A 19,354-nucleotide genomic window follows, 5' to 3' on the forward strand; every position below is an offset into this window, starting at 1 on the left:
AATAAATTACCCATCAAATGAGCAAGTAAACACAGGCTTGGGAGTCAAATATAACCCACCTCAAACTCTGACTCTACTAGTCTTTAAATTTTTTTTTTTTCAACGTTTATTTATTTTTGGGACAGAGAGAGACAGAGCATGAACGGGGGAGGGACAGAGAGAGAGGGAGACACAGAATCGGAAACAGGCTCCAGGCTCTGAGCCATCAGCCCAGAGCCCAACGCGGGGCTCAAACTCACGGACCGCGAGATCGTGACCTGGCTGAAGTCGGACGCTCAACCGACTGCGCCACCCAGGCGCCCCATCTACTAGTCTTTAGAATAACCCATATGACAGTGGGTGAGCCACTTAAACTCTCCAAGTCTCAACTTCATCATCTGTAACACCTGTAAGAGAGCCAGAATACTCTCCCCAGGGGTTGTTGGAAGGAATAAGTGAGGTGATACATGCTACACTCAGCACATGACTAGAGCAAATAAACCATTCAATAGATGGTACCCACAGGTATAGACCTAGAACCTCGACATTATGCCAAGCCCTGAGATAGGCATTGGGGTTCTGCAGCCATTAAAATACACTCCCTGCTTTGTATTTTAATTCCTTTATTTATATGTTTTATCTACCCATTTATTCAGCACTTACTATACTAATAAAAGAGCACATGCTTTGTGCCAAACGGTTTATATTAATTATATCCTGTGATCTTCACAAGAACCTTATAAATTAGGCTCATTTAACAAATTATGAAACAAGGCTGAAAAGAGTTAATTAACTTGCCCTAAAGTCACATGGCTAATGAGGGACCAAACAGACCCTTGAACACACATTTTCGGACTGATCTCTCAATACCAAGCTCTCTCTTATCTCCAAGCATTTATCATTGACCTTTTCCCACCCTTGCGCTGACCTCTGTTACACAAAAGTCACACTCAAGGTTACATAAACATCTATGAAATGCAATTTTGTTCATGAAGTCTGAGGTCCCTGGGGGGTAGGATAGGTACCAGTAAATGGGGTTGGGGAAGTGAGTGGTGAAGCAGGATGACCGGTTTTCAGGTAAGCTCTACCCTTGGCAACTACCTGATGTACAACGAGTGGACTGAATGCATGACTGGGAAGAGGAGACTCAAAGCAACACCAGACTGGAGCCCCTGAGTGGTCAAGAGAAAGTTCACAACTCAGGGAATTGGGAAGGCAGGCAGGAAAAAAACATGAAATGAAGGGGAACCAAAGCAGAGCTTCCTGTAAGTGTGAATGGCTGGTTCAAACCCATTTGCTCCCTGGTGTCCTTGTTTGACATCAGGCAAACCTCCTGACCTCAGGCCCATCATTACTGAAACAGGGTACCTAAAGCCTGCCCTGCCAAGCTTGCTGAATCACTGAGGGACTCCAAAAGATTCCTTAATGTGCTTTGAAAAAAATGAAAGAAGGCATATTTGGAGCATGATGTTTTAAATGTATTTCTTACAGGGCGACAACCGTGACATGATGGAAGATACATCCCCCAACTGCTCAAGAAGAAGGGTTCACAGGCACCTGGGTGGCTGAGTGGATTGAGCGTCCGACTTTGGCTCAGGTCATGATCTCACAGGTTGTGGGTTTGAGTGCCACAGTGGGCTCTGTGCTGACAGCTCAGAGTCTGGAGCTTGTTTCGGATTCTGTGTCTCTCTCTCTCTCTCTCTCTCTCTCTCTCTCTCTCTCTCTGCCCCTCCCCTGCTCGTGTTCTGTCTCTCAAAAATAAATAAATGTAAAAGGAGAAGGACAAGAAGAAGGGTTCGCATCCTAGCTTTGCTTCCTTGGGCAGACCCCATAACTTCTTGGCACCCGTTTTTCCTGTCTATAAATCAAGAATAGGAACATCAGGGGCACCTGGGTGGTTCAGCTGGTTGAGTGTCCGGCTTTGGCTCAGGTCATAATCTCCCAGTTCATGGGTTCAAGCCCTGCATTGGGCTCTGTGCTGACATCTCAGAGCCTGGAGCCTACTTCAGGTTCTGTGTCTCCCTCTTTCTCTCTCTGCCCCTCCCCCACTCACGCTCTGACTCTTTCTCTCTCTCTCTCTCTCTCAGAAACAAACATTAAAAAAAAAGAATTGCTTAAATTTTTAAAAAAGAATTAAAAAAGAATAGAAACATCAAACTCTTGGGGTTGGTCTCACTGCTTAATGTAAAGAAGTACACATCAGCTCGTTGTACATGTTTGTTATCTTGTCTGACAGTTCTACAACTCTTTTGTTATTTTGTTTAATTTATTACATAAACAATTAGCCCTTGCCTGGGGTCCTCCTAACCAAAGGCAGCATGGGTCACCATGAATGGCCCCAACTTTGGGGTCAAATAGATCTGCCTTAGTGTCTCAATTCTGTCCCTTATTTGCTAAGTGGTGGGGGGGGGCGGGGAGCGGGAACATGCTTGTGTTTATTTTAAAGCAGAAGTGAAAACACTACCTCATTTCTCTTCCTTAAAATGGAGGTGATATTAAGTAGGTAAAACATATTCAAGTACCTGTGCGTGTAATAATTTCTTATCAAGGAGCTTATACAAAAGAAGAATGTATGTAAGAGTCTTTCAATCCATTTTGTTCCACTTTTATTAAGTCTTGGAACTCGCAGGACAGAGAATTACTCTGGGAACAATTTTGCCCTCAACCAAGGGGTGGGCTGAGGACTTGAGATGTCCTCTTGCCATTCTCTAAAGGACCAAAGGACAAGAACAGATTTTCCATTCCCAGGGCACATGTTTTGTTGATGCACTAATAACCCAGGCACTGGAAATTCAGGTCAGGGATTTGGGGGAAAACTGAAGAAACTGTCATCAATCTTTTGGGAACCCAGTGTTAGACTCTAAGCTTTTAAAACAAAAAAGGACCCCTTGCTTCTGAAATTCAGGAGAAAACTGCCTTTAATGAGTGCCGGCAGCCAGGATCCCAGAAGAGGTTGGAGAGATGATACTGTGTTTTTAACTCGTATTGTTGGCTTTGGCAAGCGGCCGGAGGCCTCACAGGCTCAGCTCTCCAGTCTCACAATCAACTGTCAACTGACTGCTCAAGGGGCACAAACTCTGGGGTCCCTGGAGGACCTGCTCAGCCTCTTCTGCCTGAGACCTGAGATAGCACCAGGAGGGAAGGACTGAGACAGCCCTTGGCAAGTGCAAGTCACAGACTCAGCCTGGGGATCACCATGGGAGAGGGAGGTGGTGGTAACAGTCACAACCAGGAGAGATGGGCACTTTGCCTGTGCCAGGCTAAATGTACTTTGTGCGTTACTACACAGCATCCCACTGAGGTAGGTCTGCGCCGTTACCGCCATTTTACAGGTAAGGAAACTGAGGTTCAGAGATGTTAAGTAGTTTCACCAATGTCACACATTAGTAAGTAGGGGAGCCAGAATTTGAACCCTGGAGCCTACACTCTTAGTCACTGTCACTACTGCCTGTGTGTATAAAATGACTGAGGATCTACCTCCTGAGTGTAAGCTTTGCTCCCAAGAGCATTCCACAGCCAACCATGCTGAAGATCTCTTGAATACTACTGAATGAATAGGGAGGGGGCCTTGAAGCCCAATCCCTCCTAAGATGCTTGGATCTGCTCTACACTATCCTTGCCAAGTGATCACCCAATACTTGCTTTCATACCCTCAATGACAGACTTTAACTTACATGGTAGCCCCTTCACCTTTGAAGAGAGTTGGCTACAGGAAACCCTACATTGAGCTGAAATGCATCTCACTGAAATGTCTACCCAACTGGTCTTATTTCTGCCCTTTCAGATGTTGCAGAACAAATTCCACCCTTTATCCCCCTAACAGCCCTCTGGGGTTGAAAACAATTCTGGGGGTGCCTGGGTGGCTCAGTTGGTTGAGTGACCGACTTCAGCTCAGGTCATGATCTCGCGGTCTGTGAGTTTGAGTCCCACATCGGGCTCTGTGCTGACGGCTCAGAGCCTGGAGCCCGCTTCAGATTCTGTGCCTCCCCCTCTCTCTACCCCTCCCCTGCCCACGCTCTGTGTCTCAATAATAAATAAATGTGCTCTCTCTCTGTGTTCTCTCTCTGTCTCTCAATAATAAATAAATGTTCATGAAAACAATTCTGGTTTCTTCAGATATTCCACCCTCCTCTCTCCCTACCACGCAGGGGAAAAAAAAATTAAGGCGTTTATTTACTTGTTCACACTCAGTAAACACTGTTTGAATACCGACCACAGATCAAACACTCGGCTATTTATGTGCCGAGGGAACGACGGAGCTTAAGTTCTAAGAGAGAAGATAAAAATACACACAAATGATTACATTACCAGATAGAAAATTATGAAACTGTAAGAATACCTGAAGGAGCGCTGCACGGATCCAGAAGGGAGATCTCTTCCCATTGAGGATGTGAAAATGGCACAAAGGAGATACTGTTGGAGCCTGGTCTTGAAGAATGAGAAATGTTACTGACCATCTGCTCTTGCAAAGAACCGGGTGGCCTGAGGGTCCTGGGCTGGTGTGAGAGCGAAAACATCGGGCCGGGAACGGATCTGCTATGCTGCGCCTGTCTCTCTGCCCCTCATTCCAGCCAGAATCTGTAAAATGGAAATAACAGCCACCTGCCCTGACTCTCCCCAAGCGGCCATGAGTATCAGGTGCAAGGGTTTTGAAAGAAGTCACTAATGAGAGGAAAGTGCTCTGAGTAGGCAAGGAATTAGTAAACCCAATTTTCTCATTTGAAGATTACTCTGACACTTTCACAATTTGGTGAGAGCTGGAAGAATCGGAAGACACATGCTTTGGTGAAAGCCCAAAGGAGGGGCTTCGAATCCAGAACAAGCAGAAGGAGAAGAAAGAAAACTGAAATTCAGAGAGAAGAAATGTGGCCCAAGTGTGAGGCAAGGTAACCAAATAACAGCCTCAGCTCCTTGGTACCGTCTCATTACAGAATAATCCTATAAGGCATGATCAAAGAAGGGATCAACAGCTCAAACATATTATCAGCCACCTAAGCCTTGAGAGGAGAAGGCCCACTGAGAGATTAAGACACTTAGGACATGTCTGAGAGGTTTTCCTGCAGTTAGAGCTTCACTAATTGATATCCAAGCCTCGGCACCACTCTGCCTGGCTTGTTATTACCACCACCTGAGAAAGGAGAGCCCGCCCTCACGAAGAGTCAAGGGGCCAAAGCAGAGAGAGAGGTGCATGGTGAGATTTTCTGCAAGGATCCATGAGAGGCCCTTCGCCTCTAATCAGGCTACACAGACACACACTTGGGTTGGGTACAAGTTGCAAAGGCACATGGTCAATCAAACATCAAGAGGCATATATTGAGCACTATATAAATCAGGGCTCTTTCAGGTGCAAAGGAAAAAGAAATCCAACTATAACTGGCTTCAAGCACAAAATCAATTAATTGGTCCATTTAACTAAAAAAGCCAGAGGAGATCATGATTTGAGGCTGGCTGGATCAGGTGATCAAGCAATATCACTGGGAAACTGGCTCTCTCCTACTCTTGATTCTGATTTCCTCAGTATTGGCTTCATCCTTTTTGTTTTGTTTTGGCGAGGGGAACAGAGTGTGGGCTCACCTGTTTACATCCTCAAAGCATTAAGACTAAATAGCTGTGATTGGATAAATTTGGGTCATACGTTTATTCCTGAGCAAGTCCACACTCAGGGGCTGAAGTATATTGAGAATACAGTCCTGCCAGGCCCTCTCACCCCTGGATCTTTGATTAACCCCACCCAAACTACCTGGACTGACAGTGGGTGAGGTAAGGGGTATTGGTATTCCTCAAGGAAAATCTAGGTGCTGTTACCAGAACAATGACAAATGGATGCCGGTTGGGCAAAAACAAAAGACATCTATTCGTAAAACTCTTCTGGTGGAAATCCAAAAAGGAAATCCACAAAAATGCTGTATTTTTTCATCAAGGAAACCATTCTTTAGTTGAGGGGAAGTTGTCACAGGTAAAATTGATAGAAAACCTAACTGATTATAACAAATAACCTAAAGTGCACACTATAGATCACAAGTCTGAAAAATGACATTAGCTGCTATCCTGAGCAAGACGCTTGATCTCTCTGTGCCTTAAACATCATTTCTCTGTAAAATGGGGACAATAATAGACTCTACTTCATAGAGTCATTGTGATAATCTAATAAGAGAGTTCTCAGGAGCATGAAGCACAACGCATGTCACATAGTAAATAAATCTTGTAGGACTTGATTCATTCATTAAATTTTACTATGTGCCAAGAACTACTATGGGTACTGGCAATACAGTGAAGAAGAAAGTTTTTACTATTGTGCTGCTTTAAATGAAATTTTAAAATGAAAAAGTAAATGTATACATGAACAAAAACTTTTAGATAAAGATAAATGCTATGAAGAAAAATAAAATAAAATGGATGATAGAGATGGGAAAGAGGTACCTGGGGGAGAATCGTCACACAAGGCTTTGTTGAGAAGAAGCATTTGAACTGAGATATGAATGACAAAAAGATCTGGGCTCAAAAACAAGTGAAAAAAATTGGTAGCTTGGTGAGATAAGGGGGAGGGTGTGGCACAAGGTATGGTCACAGAGGAGAGGTCAGGGCTGATCATCTAAGTCTGTGGCGAGGAACTGTATTGCATTCTAAGTACAAAGGGAATTCAGTGAAAAGTCTTAATATTTTAAATGTTTTTTTTTTAATTTTAATTTTTATTTTTGATAGAGAAAGGAAGAGAGAGAATGAGCAGGAGAGGGGCAGAGAAAGAGGAAGAGAGGATCTGAACAGGGCTCTGTGCTGACAGCAAAGAACTCAATGTGGGGCTTGAACTCACAACCTGTGAGATCATGACCTGAGCTGAAGTCGGATGCCCAACCAACTGAGCCACACAGGTGCCCCTGAAAGTTTAATATTTTAAAGATTACTCTGACTCTTGAAGACAGAGAACAAACTGAAGGTTGATGGGGGCTGAGGGAGAGGGGAAAGTGGGTGATGGGCATTGGGGAGGACACTTGTTGGGATGAGCACTGGGTGTTGTATGGAAGCCAATTTGACAATAAATTATATTAAATAAATGAATTAAATAAATAAATATTTCAAAAATAAAATTAAAAAAAATTAAGATTACTCTGGCTACTGTGTAAAGAATGGACTATGGGCTGGGTGTAAAAGTAGAAGTGAGAGCTAGAGAAGAAAAAATGCTTGATGGAAGCATAGAAGTAAAAAAGTAACTTTCCCCGAGGAAAGCATAAGGTAAGACAGAGATAAAGAGGGTCCATAAATGAGCTAGCTGAGGGAGACATGAGCATAGTGCAGAGTAGTGGTGAGAACCCTTCAGTGGTTCTCTACTCTCTCCCTATGAAGAAGTAATTTGTGCCTGAAAACTATCCCACTGAGAAAAACTATAAAAACTGGGTCAAAAATAAAACTGAATGTTAAGTTGGAGCAACCAAGGTGGCCATGACTTGAAGGGCTGAATCAGTGCCTTCTCCACTCGGGGCATTTTCTGAATCTCACTGCAGAACAAAAAGGCAAAACAAAAAACAGTGGCTTAGCAGTTCCCATGGGGTACAAGGCCCCTCAAAAATAGTTATAGGCAGCCAGAAATTGAAGAGCCACAACCCTAGAGAAAAAGGAACCACAGAAAAGTGAGACCAACATCCCGCAGGCAATTTCTCATCAGTGCATTTGCCAAATTCTCAAATGCAGGTGTAGGTGGTGAGAGTGTAAGAAACCAAGCGAACATAGGGGATAACTTCCTCCAAGAGGTGGAGCTAATTTCCCTCTCCTTAAGTAAAAGCAGGACTTAAAAACACACAGAAAGAACACAGTGTGGGAATGGAAAAATAGTAACTCTGCCATGGAGAAACCTGTCGGACACCACCTAAACTAAATGATCAAGGTCAACATCAACAGTGGTAAGTCAGGGAATATCATGTACCCACTGTTACCACATGACAAGGAGGGCACCTCACCTCCATGATACTCTTTCAAAAACTCATAACCCCAATCTAATCATTAAAAAAAAATTAGACACACTAAAAGTGACTGGCATTCTCCAAAATACCTGACCAGCATTCCATGACTGCTCATGGTTAAGGTCATGAAGAACAAGGAAAGACTGAGGATCTGTCACAGTGCAGACGAGACTAAGGAGACCTGACGACTAAATGTCATGTGGTGTTCTGGATTGGAGTCCAGAACAGTAAAGGGACAAAAAAGGAAAAAGGGAGAGAAATTCAAATAAAATTTATAGTTTAACTAATAGTAATATGCTAATGTTGCTTCCTTACTTTTGGAAAATATATCATTTTATGTAAAATGTTAACATTAGGGAAAACTAGGTAAAGGGTATTTGGGAACTTTTTTGTAAATTCCAAAATAAAACAAAAGTAATGATAGTGATGAGGGTAGTGCTTCAGGGAGGATGGTCAGGGAGGGATTCACTACAAAACAGAATTTTAAAAGATGGTTTTTGAAAAAGCTGCTAAGAGGTGAAAATACTAAGTAAGGATTTGGGCAGCCCCAGAGACGTGCGAAAACAAAAACTGGAGTTCAGGACCCACCAAAAAGAATGTACTGGCCTTTCAGTTGAGACCTGATGGGCCATGCCGAAGGGGCAAGGCAAATCAGAAAGAGACCCCCCTCCTTTGGTGACGGATAGTAACTAGCCCTTTGGTGGTGATTGCTTTATAGTGTATTCTGATGTGAATTACAATGTCGTACACTGAAATTTATACAATGTTACATATAATTTTATGCCCCAAAAAAAGTCACACTGAAAAAAAAGAGGGGGGTAGGAAATAGACACTCCTTACAAAGCCTGAAACAGAGCTTGAAATCATCTCAATACATGGTTGAATCAAGGTGATCTGTCCACACTCTGCCAGCCAGAAGGAAATTTAATCCTTTCTACAAGATAACATGATTCAGAGCCAGTGTAATTTTTCATATACAATTTAAAGTATTTACTGCAAAAAATACCAGGCATGACAGTAAACAGAAATGATCAAAATCAATTTTTAAATATGAGGCAATAGAAAGATACCCATAGATAGCTCCGATTCTAGAATTATCAGGCAGGAATTTTAAGATAATTATGATGATTATGTTCCAGAAAATAAATGAAAAGATGGATAATTTCTCCAGGGAACTGCAATCTATTTTTTAAAGAAAAAAGGAGTGAAAATGCTAGCCTGGAAATTAAAACAATTGAAATTAATTCAGTATATAAGTGTAAAACCAGATTAAACTCAGTAGAAGAGATGATTCTTGAAAAGAGTAGAAAAGATCCAGATAGATGCAGAGAAAGGGGGGGGGGGAGAATAGAAAATGCAGAAATAGGTATAAGTGACATAGAAACATCATGAAAAGGTCTTAGCATATGGATAATTGGGATTCTAGATGGAGAAGAGAAAATGAAGGAGCGATAGTGGAAAAAATACTGACGACTGATGAAATACATCAAGACACAAATTCGAGGGAGAGGGGGACAGAGGACCCGAAGAGTTCTGTGAGTCTGAGCAGGATATTCACAAAGAAAACCGAGTCTCACCAGCCACTGTGGACTGCTTGGGTGGAGGCCACGGTGGGCAAGAGGCACAGTCCACAGTCCGGGTATTGCCAGGACCAGGCAGAGGGTGGCATAGGATGGACCGGGAAGAGAACCTGGCCGTATGCCTGCTTCCCTCCGAGTGTGTACTCCACACACTCGGATGGGAAGGAAAATCCCATCAACAGTGTTTGAAGGAAAGACACTCCAAGCTTTGAAATATTCATTCCTTGCATGTAAAATATCAACGTTGGATGCCAGATCAAGATTCAGAGGAAGAAAAGTTTATTGATACTATTGTGTTTTACCAAGGTGAAAACAACAGAGAATTTTCTCTGGTCATTAAAACAGAGAACCAAAATGGAAAACCTATTTTGTACTAATACCTCTTTAGTTGAACCAGTTTCTTCCTCCATGGAACACTGGAGAAAATGGATGAGTTCTGTTTTTCAATACATATAAAGTAAATGATTCTCTTACTCCAAGTTATTTTTAGAAGAAACACTTAATTGAGCAATTATGGGCTGGGAGCAGAATAAATGTGTTTTGAGAATTGTTCTAAAAGCAAAAAGAATGGAAAGATTGTTATTTTCAAACTTGACTCTTCAAGCAAATCACACAATTTGTACATCTTTTGTGAATGGTATGAAGGTGGCTAATGGGACTGGTATAATCCATAACACAGAGCTCAATGAGAAAATGTCTATCAGGAAAGTTCAGCTTACAACTTCATTCAATCTTTCCTATTTAGGTCTAAAATAGTGTTGGGGGGCGCCTGGGTGGCTCAGTTGGTTAAGCGTCCGACTTCACCCGGGTCACGATCTCGCAGTCCGTGAGTTTGAGCCCCGCGTCAGGCTCTGGGCTGATGGCTCAGAGCCTGGAGCCTGCTTCCGATTCTGTGTCTCCCTCTTTCCCTGCCCTTCCACCATTCATGCTCTGTCTCTCTCTGTATCAAAAATAAAAAAACGTTAAAAAAAATTAAAAAAAAAAAATAGTGTTGGATGGGGATGAAAGGCACAACACAGAGAATATAGTCAATGGCATTGTAAGTGTTGTATGGTGACTGATGGTCGCTACACTTGTGAGCACAGCATAACATACAGACTTGTCGACTCACTGTGTTTTACACTTCAAACCAATGTAACATTGTGTGTCAACTATACTTCAATAATATACATATTGAACACACACACACACACACGCAAAAAAATAATAATTCCTTAAATTGTGTTTGACTCCTTGGGGAAAAAAAATCAAGCAAACGTTCATAGGCACATGATATAAATGGATAAAACCAAAGTCTGTAAAATATTAAAAACTACAGGAAAAAAAATCCATTGCCTTTAAATGACAAAAACTAAGGCCTATAGCTGACTTTTCAAAGATATTATACTAGACAGAAAAGAATAGAGTGATATAATTAACAGTACACTTCCAAATACCTCTAAGGATCAAAATCTAAAGCAGGGAAGATACTAGAAAGTATTTTGAACTGAATAATAATGAAACCATAACTTGTGGGATGCATCTCAACTAAAGCTCAGGAGAAAAGACAAAGTCTTAAATATATATTAGAAAATAAGAAGGAGGGGCGCCTGGGTGGCTCCGTCAGTTAAGTGTCTGACTTCGGCTCAGGTCATGATCTCACGGTGCGTGAGTTCCAGCCCCGCATCAGGCTCTGTGCTGACAGCTCAGAGCCTGGAGCCCATTTCAGATTCTGTGTCTCCCTCTCTCTCTCTCTGCCCTTCTCCCACTCGCACTGTCTCTGTCTCTCTCAAAAATAAATAAAACATTGAAAATTTTTAAATAAAAAAAAAAAGACAAGAAGAGGGTTAAAAGTCAATGAAGCATCCATTTCAAGAAGCCAGAAGAGGGCCAAGCTGGGGCAAGCAGAAGCTGCGTCCAGACATCGGGACTGCACTGATACCTGTTCCAGAAAGCTGGGCCTGGGCACCTGACCCCCAGGAGCAGCCGCTGGCCCCTCAGGATCTCTGGCCTTGGCCCCGTGAGCCATCCCAGGCCTGGGCGAGGGTCCTGGCAGGCTAGCGCTGCCCTCCACTGGGACCCAAGAAATGGCATCCGAGCAATGCCCAGGTCCTCCCAGGCAGGAGTGTGAAGAGACTGCCCCATCTGCTACTTCGGAGGAGTAGGTAGCCTGGGACACCGAGGACGTTTTCTGCAGCTATGTTTTTCACCATTAGCAGCAGGAGGCTGAGGGGGCAGCTGTGCCTACTGACCCAGAAATGGTCACCTTGCCCCTCGAACCTAGCAGCACCATGGGGCAGGTGGGTCAGCAGCTCACCATCACTGGAGACAACATCAACCAGCGCTACGATTCAGAGTTCCAGGCCATGCTGCAGCGCCTGCAACCCACAGCAGAGAACGCCTATGATCTTTTCACCAAGATTGCCTCGAGTCGATTTGAGAGCGGCATCAACTGGGGCCAAGTGGTGGCTCTCCTGGGCTTTGGCTACCGCCTGGCCCTCGACATCTACCAGCACGGCCTGACTGGCTTTCTGGTCCGGGTGACCAAACTAGTGGTTGACGTCATGCTGCGTCACTGCATTGCTGGGTGGACCCCACAGAGGGGCAGCTGGGTGGCAGCCCTGAACTTGGGAAATGGCCCCATCCTGAACGTGCTGATAGTTCTGTCTGTGGTTCTGTTGGGCCAGTTCGTGGTACGAAGATTCTTCAAATCATGACTCCCAGAGGGGCCCTTTGGGGTCCTAGCTGAGACCCTTGCCTGGGCTTCAGCCAAGCCTTCTCCCATCACCCCCCCTCCCTTAGAGGGGTCCCCCTCAAGAATACAGAAGCTTTAGCAAGTGGGCACTCCAGCTTTGGGAGGGCCCTTGCCTGGGGGTCAGTCAGGCTGCCAGGGGTGCCCCAACATTGCATGGTGCTAATGGGCCCCCTCTCTGGGCCCCATCCTGTCAGAGAGGGGGTATAGCTTTCTTCCTTAGCTCTCTGGGACACACTCAGCCCTATCTGTTGGGCACTGGGGAGATTCACAACTTGGGGAAGCAAGAGGCTGAGAGTCACTTCTCCCCTCAAAATTTTTAACGGTTATATCTTTATGTAATACCCTTGGAAGGACCCTCCCCCCACCCATTCCCACCGCTCTGCCCAAGCCAGGAAGTCTGGGGTGTGGGGGTTAGTAGACTACCCTGTGTTCCCCAGGATTCAGCTGTTCTAGAAGACCAGAGCTCGATTGCTAGGCCTGGAGCCCAGTCCTGGCCCTTCCTAAGCTCTCCCCCTGCTCCCACTCCTCCCCACCCCCACCCCATATCACATTTGCAGTGGACTCGCAGGGATTCTGGGCCTCGGTATGGGGTAGAGATGAAGTTGGGGGCATGGACCAGGGCTATCAGAACCTCATCAGCATCCCCCAAGCCCGCCTCCCAAGATCCTCAGTTCTCTCCCTTCCCCTCATCTATTACCACTTAAACCCAACCTATTCACTACAAGTGAAGCCCACCCTGCCCCCATCACTCCAAATAAGGAAGGAGGGGTCTTGGGTAAGTGGAGTGCTGAGGTTCCCTCCTTGCCCAGGTACAGAATTTGGTTTGTTATTGTCAGGGAAAGAGGGTAAGGAACTCATCTTGAGGTTTCTGAGAAAAGAGCTGTTAATGCCACTAGGAACCCCAGGGTTGGGATTTTCCCTCACGGCCCGGGTACAGTGTAATCTGGGGGTGTGGATGGGGAAACTGTGAGTACTTGAACTCTACCGCGACCCCCCACTCTCCACACTCTTCACCTGCCTAAGCCCCTCCTGTGGGTGGGGTGGGAATGCCTTGTCTATCTTGCACAGTCTAGTGGTTTGGGGGTAGATTAAGCCACATGTAGGGAGGGGATGCAGACAGAGCCCACTGGCCAGCCCCCACCTTCTGAGTGTGTCTGAAATAAACTGCAATCTCTGAAAAAAAAAAAAAAGAAGCCAGAAAAAAAAATTAAACAAACAAAAAAAATGCGAGTTGAGAGCAAAAAGAAAAGGAGGGAAAAGAAAGAATAGAAAACAAAGATACATAATATAGAAAAGATTTTAAAGCTGGTTATTTGAAGTGACCAAAAAAATGGCTGATCCCCTAGAAAGAACAATCAAGAAAAAAGAAGCACAAATTATTGTATGACAAATGGACAAGAAGACATCACTACAGATTCTAGAGACTAACAAAGTAGGAGGATTATGGCAATTTTATGCAAATAAATGTGAAAAATCATATTAAATGGACAAGTGCCTAGGGAAAAAATGCAACTTACTGAAACCACCACAAGAAGTATCAATCTTAACAGCCCTATATCTATTAAATAAATTGAATCTGTAAATAAAAACTTTCCACTAAGAAACCTCCAGAAAAAAAAAAAGTTAGAGAGGGGGAGAGCCAAACCATAAGAGACTCTTAAAAGCTGAGAATAAACTGAGGGTTGATGGGGAGTAGGAGGGAGGGAAGGGTGGGTGATGGGCATTGAGGAGGACACCTGTTAGGATGAGCACTGGGTGTTGTATGGAAACCAATTTGACAATAAATTTCATATATATATATAAAAGGAAACCTCCAGGCCCATATGGCTTCATCAATGAACACTTCCAAACATTTTAAAAAGAACTAACACCAAATCTTATATAGATGTTTCTAAGGAATGGAAAAGAGAAAACATTTGCAACTTGTGAAGAAGCTACCACAATCTTTATACCAAAACCTGAAAAAGACATTTTTAAAAAGGAAGGTTATAGGTTAATGCCCTCTCATGAATGAAGATGACCTCGTTTAGCCAAAAGCAAGCAAAATAAAAGTAATAGAAATTAGAACAGCAGCTACCTTTGGCATGCAATGACTGGGAGGGAATGTGAGGTAGGCTTCGAGGGTGCTGGTAACGTTCTGTATCATTATATCGATAGCATCCATTTTATGAGTAACTTAACAAAACTTATGCACTAATACATGTGTATTTCCATTTTAAATGGTTTTTAAATATGTAATACAAGAATCGCCTTCAACCAACACTGATCATGACCCATTTGCCTTAATTCCTAGCACAGAGAAGGTAGTTAATCAATATTTGTTAAAAACCAAATGAACAACTCTTTTAGTAGAGATGCAAAACCTCAGCACAGTGTCACACACACAGTTCGTGTGCATAATATGTGTACTTTTTAAACGAATGAACCTCTGAGTGAAGGTATATCCTCTGCCAAGCCTTTTTCATGCCAAAACTCCTTGTGGAGGCAGTGAGAGACCCAACAAGAGGAACTAACTGGATAAACATGAAATAGGAGTTAAGGACAGACAGAGCAGAAAGTAGGAAAAAAGAGACTGAGAACGTTTGATGGAAAGATAGGAAAACAGCACAAGGAGATGATGAAAAGTCTCACGTGGATGTCAAGCTGCTGGAACCCAGGATATACATATAGACTTGGCAAAACTAAATTGGGGAGTCTCTGGGCAGAAAGTCAGGGGCTGATCAGTCTTGATATGAGGCCTTTCTTCTTCACTGATCCTACCTCCTCTTCCTTTATTTTAGGTCTCCAAATGAACGGGTTAGGAGCCAGGACGTGAGAGATGGGAGTCCTGAGTTCTAGATCCTGCTTTGTGGTGATACCTTAGGCCAGTCATTCCAATTTCCTGGCTTCTGTGTGACTAATCAGAAAAATGGAAGAAAAGGTCTCTCAATATTTTATGCATCCACTCCTTATGACTAAAAAATTCTCCCAGGGCCCTGAGATCTCCTAAGTACTTCTGAGGTCCCTTCTTTAAAGCACAGAAAACATACTGTTGCTTTGCAATTCAGAAGAAGAAGAAGAAGAAGAAGAAGAAGAAGAAGAAGAAGAAGAAGAAGTAGAAGAAGGAGGAGGAGGAGGAGGGGGAGGAGGAGGAGAAGGGGAAGAGGAAGAAGAAGAAGAAGAAGGTACCAAGTTCATTCTCTAAGTTGGTTTGGGAAAGGCTGGCAGTAGCCTCCAGCTCCTTGGAGGAAAGGCTTTTCCATAGTACTATTTGAAGACCCATATTCATCATAATACTTCAGCACAATTAGGCAAGCTGCTTAGTTGCTCCAAATATCTGTCTCTCTTTACAAAGTATCATTGAGGCCTGTCAAAGAAGTCTTGAGACGCCCAGCCCTCTCCTCTGTGAATGTCATTATGGTCAGAGACTTGGCACTGTGTTAATTACATTAGCTGGTTCAGGCCTACGTAATCTCACCTGATTAACACTATTCCTTCCTCTTTCTCTCTTCAGGCCCTCTGCCTAAATCTTTTTGTTCTTCTTTCACTTATTCACTTATTCATCCTGGCAAGAAATATCTACTGAGTTCCTCCTATGTGCCAGGAACTGTGCAGGTGCTAAACATATCATCAAGAAGCCAGGTAAAGTCCCTTCCTTGTAGATTTCCTTTACCTACCCTTCCCATGCCCTTCATCTTCGTGGGAGCAAAAAATGGTGGAAAGACCCTTCAGCTATAATTAGGTACCTGTATTCTTGTCCCAACTCTGCTACTAGTCTAGGGGGTGAGTCACTGAACCTCTCTGGATATAATTTTCCTCTTCTGTAAATAAAAGTGTTGAACAAGAACAGTCTCTAAGACTCTCTCACATGGACTTTTTTCAGTAGCTTCTAACTAGTATCCTTGTTTTCATTTTGCCCCCTCCCTCCCTACACATTTTATTCTAAGCACAGTAGCCAGACTAATCTTGTTAAAATGTTAAGTCAGAACTTGTTACTCCTCTGCTCGAAACCCTCCAATGGGTCTCACTCAAAAGTGAACCCAAAGTCCTTACTATGCCCTGGAGGTAGTGTATGCCCCAGCCCCCGAGCCTTCTCTAACCTGGTCCTCTCAACTTCACTCACTCCACCCAGGCACAATGGCCTCCTTGCTATTTCTCGCACATTCTAAGCATATTTCCCTCTCAGACTCTTTACATTTGCTTTCTGCACTGCCTGGAAAGCTCTCCTTCCCCTCCCCCCTCCCCGAGGTTCACATGGCTCATTCCCTCACTTCCTTCAGTCACTTGTTCAAATGTTTTTCTTCTTTTCAGAAAGCACGCCCTGGTCTAACCACCCTATATAAAATAGTGCCTCTATATCACTCTCTGCCCTGAGACCACTTTCTTCTCTTTAATCCTTATGATTGCCTAATACATCATAAATTGCCTTTTTTTTATCTTCTGTCTCCCTCCACCGGAGATACACTCCATTAGAATGGGGATCTCTACCTGTTTTGTTCCCTGCTATATCCCCATTCCCTAGCACAGTGACTAACACATAGTAAATGCTCAATAAATATTTTGCGTCATTAATGAAAGAATGAATTGACTCTAGTAATAAGTCTCAGTATAGGTCAAAATGTATTCATACTTGGAAGGGTTCAAATCTGGCTACCTATAACGGGCCACTCAAGTATGGGAATTAGGCTACACAGAATACTTATCATAAGAAATGGACCATCTGCTGAAGCAAACTCATTCCATTCCATTGAGATTTCTGTTTCATAGCATAGTAGTCACAATAAGATTAGACCTGAATGCCATTTCTTCTATGCAGCTTCTTGTGATGAGATGAAGGAATGTTACTCTCCCTGTTTGACTTAGGCCCAAAGAGATTTGGTCATTTACCCAACATCATCCAGCCTTTTTGAGGCAGAGATAAAATAAAAACATAAATCTCTGACCTCCAAGCCTGCAGGTAGTTTCGATAGTGACCTACAACAAGAGAGAAAGATCCGAGTATACCGCTTATGGGCATAAGAAATACACGAGATATGGGGTAAAAAGTGTAGATTCGCAACCATGAGGAGCTTTTCCCACTGAACCTCCAAAGTGATTTCATGTTCAGAAGTTCAAAGCACTGTTTCTCTTACATACTGTCATATCCCCAAGGCCCAGCACACTCTTACTTCATGTATGCTGATTAAATAAAAGTAAGGGCCTACTAGAAAACAGGTGCCCCCAGGCAATAATTACTCTCATCTCCAGAACAGCCCAAAGCCTTGGAGCCAGTCACACCCACTACAGCAGCAGCAGCAGCAACAACAACAACAACAACAACACACACACACACACACACACACGCACACCACACCACATCCCTTCAAGGAAAAGAAAAAGTAACTTCTACATGCTGCATCCCACCTGCCCACACAATCGCTTCCTAGCCAGGTAAGGAACAAGCACAAAATTGTGACATCACAGTTTTTGTTTCAGTACCTTCAGGGGTACAAAAATGTCACAGATAGGTGCATACATATATGCCTTTGTGGACAGAGACCATTTACAAACACAAATGTGTAAATACACATATGCACCACACATTTGCTTCAGAGTAGGGTGGCTACGGATCACGAATCAATTTGTACACACAGAAATATACACGTTTGTCTTGCCCAAGCTACTCACAAATGTACACAAATGCATTCACAAGGATAATATTTACGTCAAGGTATTACTGTGAGAAGTAGATGACATTATGGGAAGTGCACACTAGTACCTGATACGTAAAAAGCATGCTAGTAAAGGTTAGTGATAGATATGGGTAGGTAGGTAGGTAGGTAGATAGATAATATAAATTTTTATCAGACTCCTATGAAAATCCACCTTTAAAGCAAAATTTCCTTTTCAGTCACTACTCAAACTCATGGAAATTCTAAGCAGCCCATTACTGTTCCAGTGTGTGGAAGCCAATAAAAGAGAGTAATGTGGGGTGTGTAACAGTGGTGTGGGGGATGGGGGTGGGGGAAATCCCTGTTGGTAGGAGGCTAGAGAACAAAGCTTTCCAGGCTTCTTCAGGGAGAATGCCTGGGCTTGGAGAGACCTGAACTGTTAAGAACTATTCTAGGGAAAATCAACCTCCAAAAACTCAAAAGAAGGCATTCCTAATGCTGCTGAGAAAGAGGGAAGGGTTGTCCCCACTTGGTAGGCTAGGAGGGAGAGACCCCAGAGTCCCAGCCAGTTCAAATCAGCCAGAAAATCCTGCAAGGCTATTAATCCACTAAATTCTGGGAGCTTGGAGAAAATCTGATTAACTCCACCTCCCCAGCTGGGCTCTAGAGTGAAATCTATAGCTAGCTGGTTTCTGAGACTCAAATAAGATGGGAAAGAGAGAAGCAGGAGGAAGAGAAAAAAGGAAGCAGGAGTGGTTAAGTACTAGATACCTGTGTGTATAGCTTGGCTCAATCATTGTTTTGGAACAAGACACAGCTCTCTTAGGCTCTGTTGCTGTAGCTTGTGAAATGTAAATAAAACTGTCTCCTGTCCTGTTGGAAGACTGCGTATCTTCCTTATCTCCCCTAGGGGCTCCAACAGTGAGGCCAGGACTGCTCCCTCTTGACCCTGGGAAGTGCTCAAGGAATTTCTCCTGTATTTTCCCATTGCAGTGGCCCAGGGGAAGAGAAGCAGTCTTTTATGGGCCAGACGTCTTTTTGAAACCTCTCCTTTACTTCTATACCAAGTATTAAAACTTCAGAGCTCTAAAGAAACTCAGGGATCCGGTTCAATTCTTCCCTTTTAAGATGGTATGCTGAGCCCAGAGGCAGGTCCGAACTAGGACCCGTGGTGTTTGTTTTCCTCACATACAACTACATTCTTTAAATATCAAGGCAATATTTTAAGAGACCTCAAGAGATTAACTCCATAATCTCCCCCACCCCACCGCCCGCTTGCAAAGGAAAGAAGAGTCGAGGATCTCGTCCAGCACTTTAAGCGTTAAACTCAACCTAGAGTCTAAAACGCAATTGGCCAAACACTGAGAAAAGATCTGGTTTTCGCATCCGTGGGCCAATGAGCACCTCGAGTGGGAGGGTTTGAAGATACTAAGGAGTTTTTCCCCCCTTTTTTTCCTCTCCACCCCCTCCCATCGG

The 19,354-nt window shown here is 43.6% G+C and overlaps 1 pseudogene; it reads left to right on the forward strand.

Moving 5' to 3' along the window:
* Positions 1-11,460: 11,460 nt before the first annotated feature.
* Positions 11,461-12,307, forward strand: LOC123605268 (annotated as a pseudogene).
* The last annotated feature ends 7,047 nt before the right edge of the window (positions 12,308-19,354 follow it).

The sequence above is a fragment of the Leopardus geoffroyi genome, chromosome A1, assembly GCF_018350155.1.
Source record: "Leopardus geoffroyi isolate Oge1 chromosome A1, O.geoffroyi_Oge1_pat1.0, whole genome shotgun sequence".
In the NCBI taxonomy this organism is placed as follows: domain Eukaryota; kingdom Metazoa; phylum Chordata; class Mammalia; order Carnivora; family Felidae; genus Leopardus; species Leopardus geoffroyi.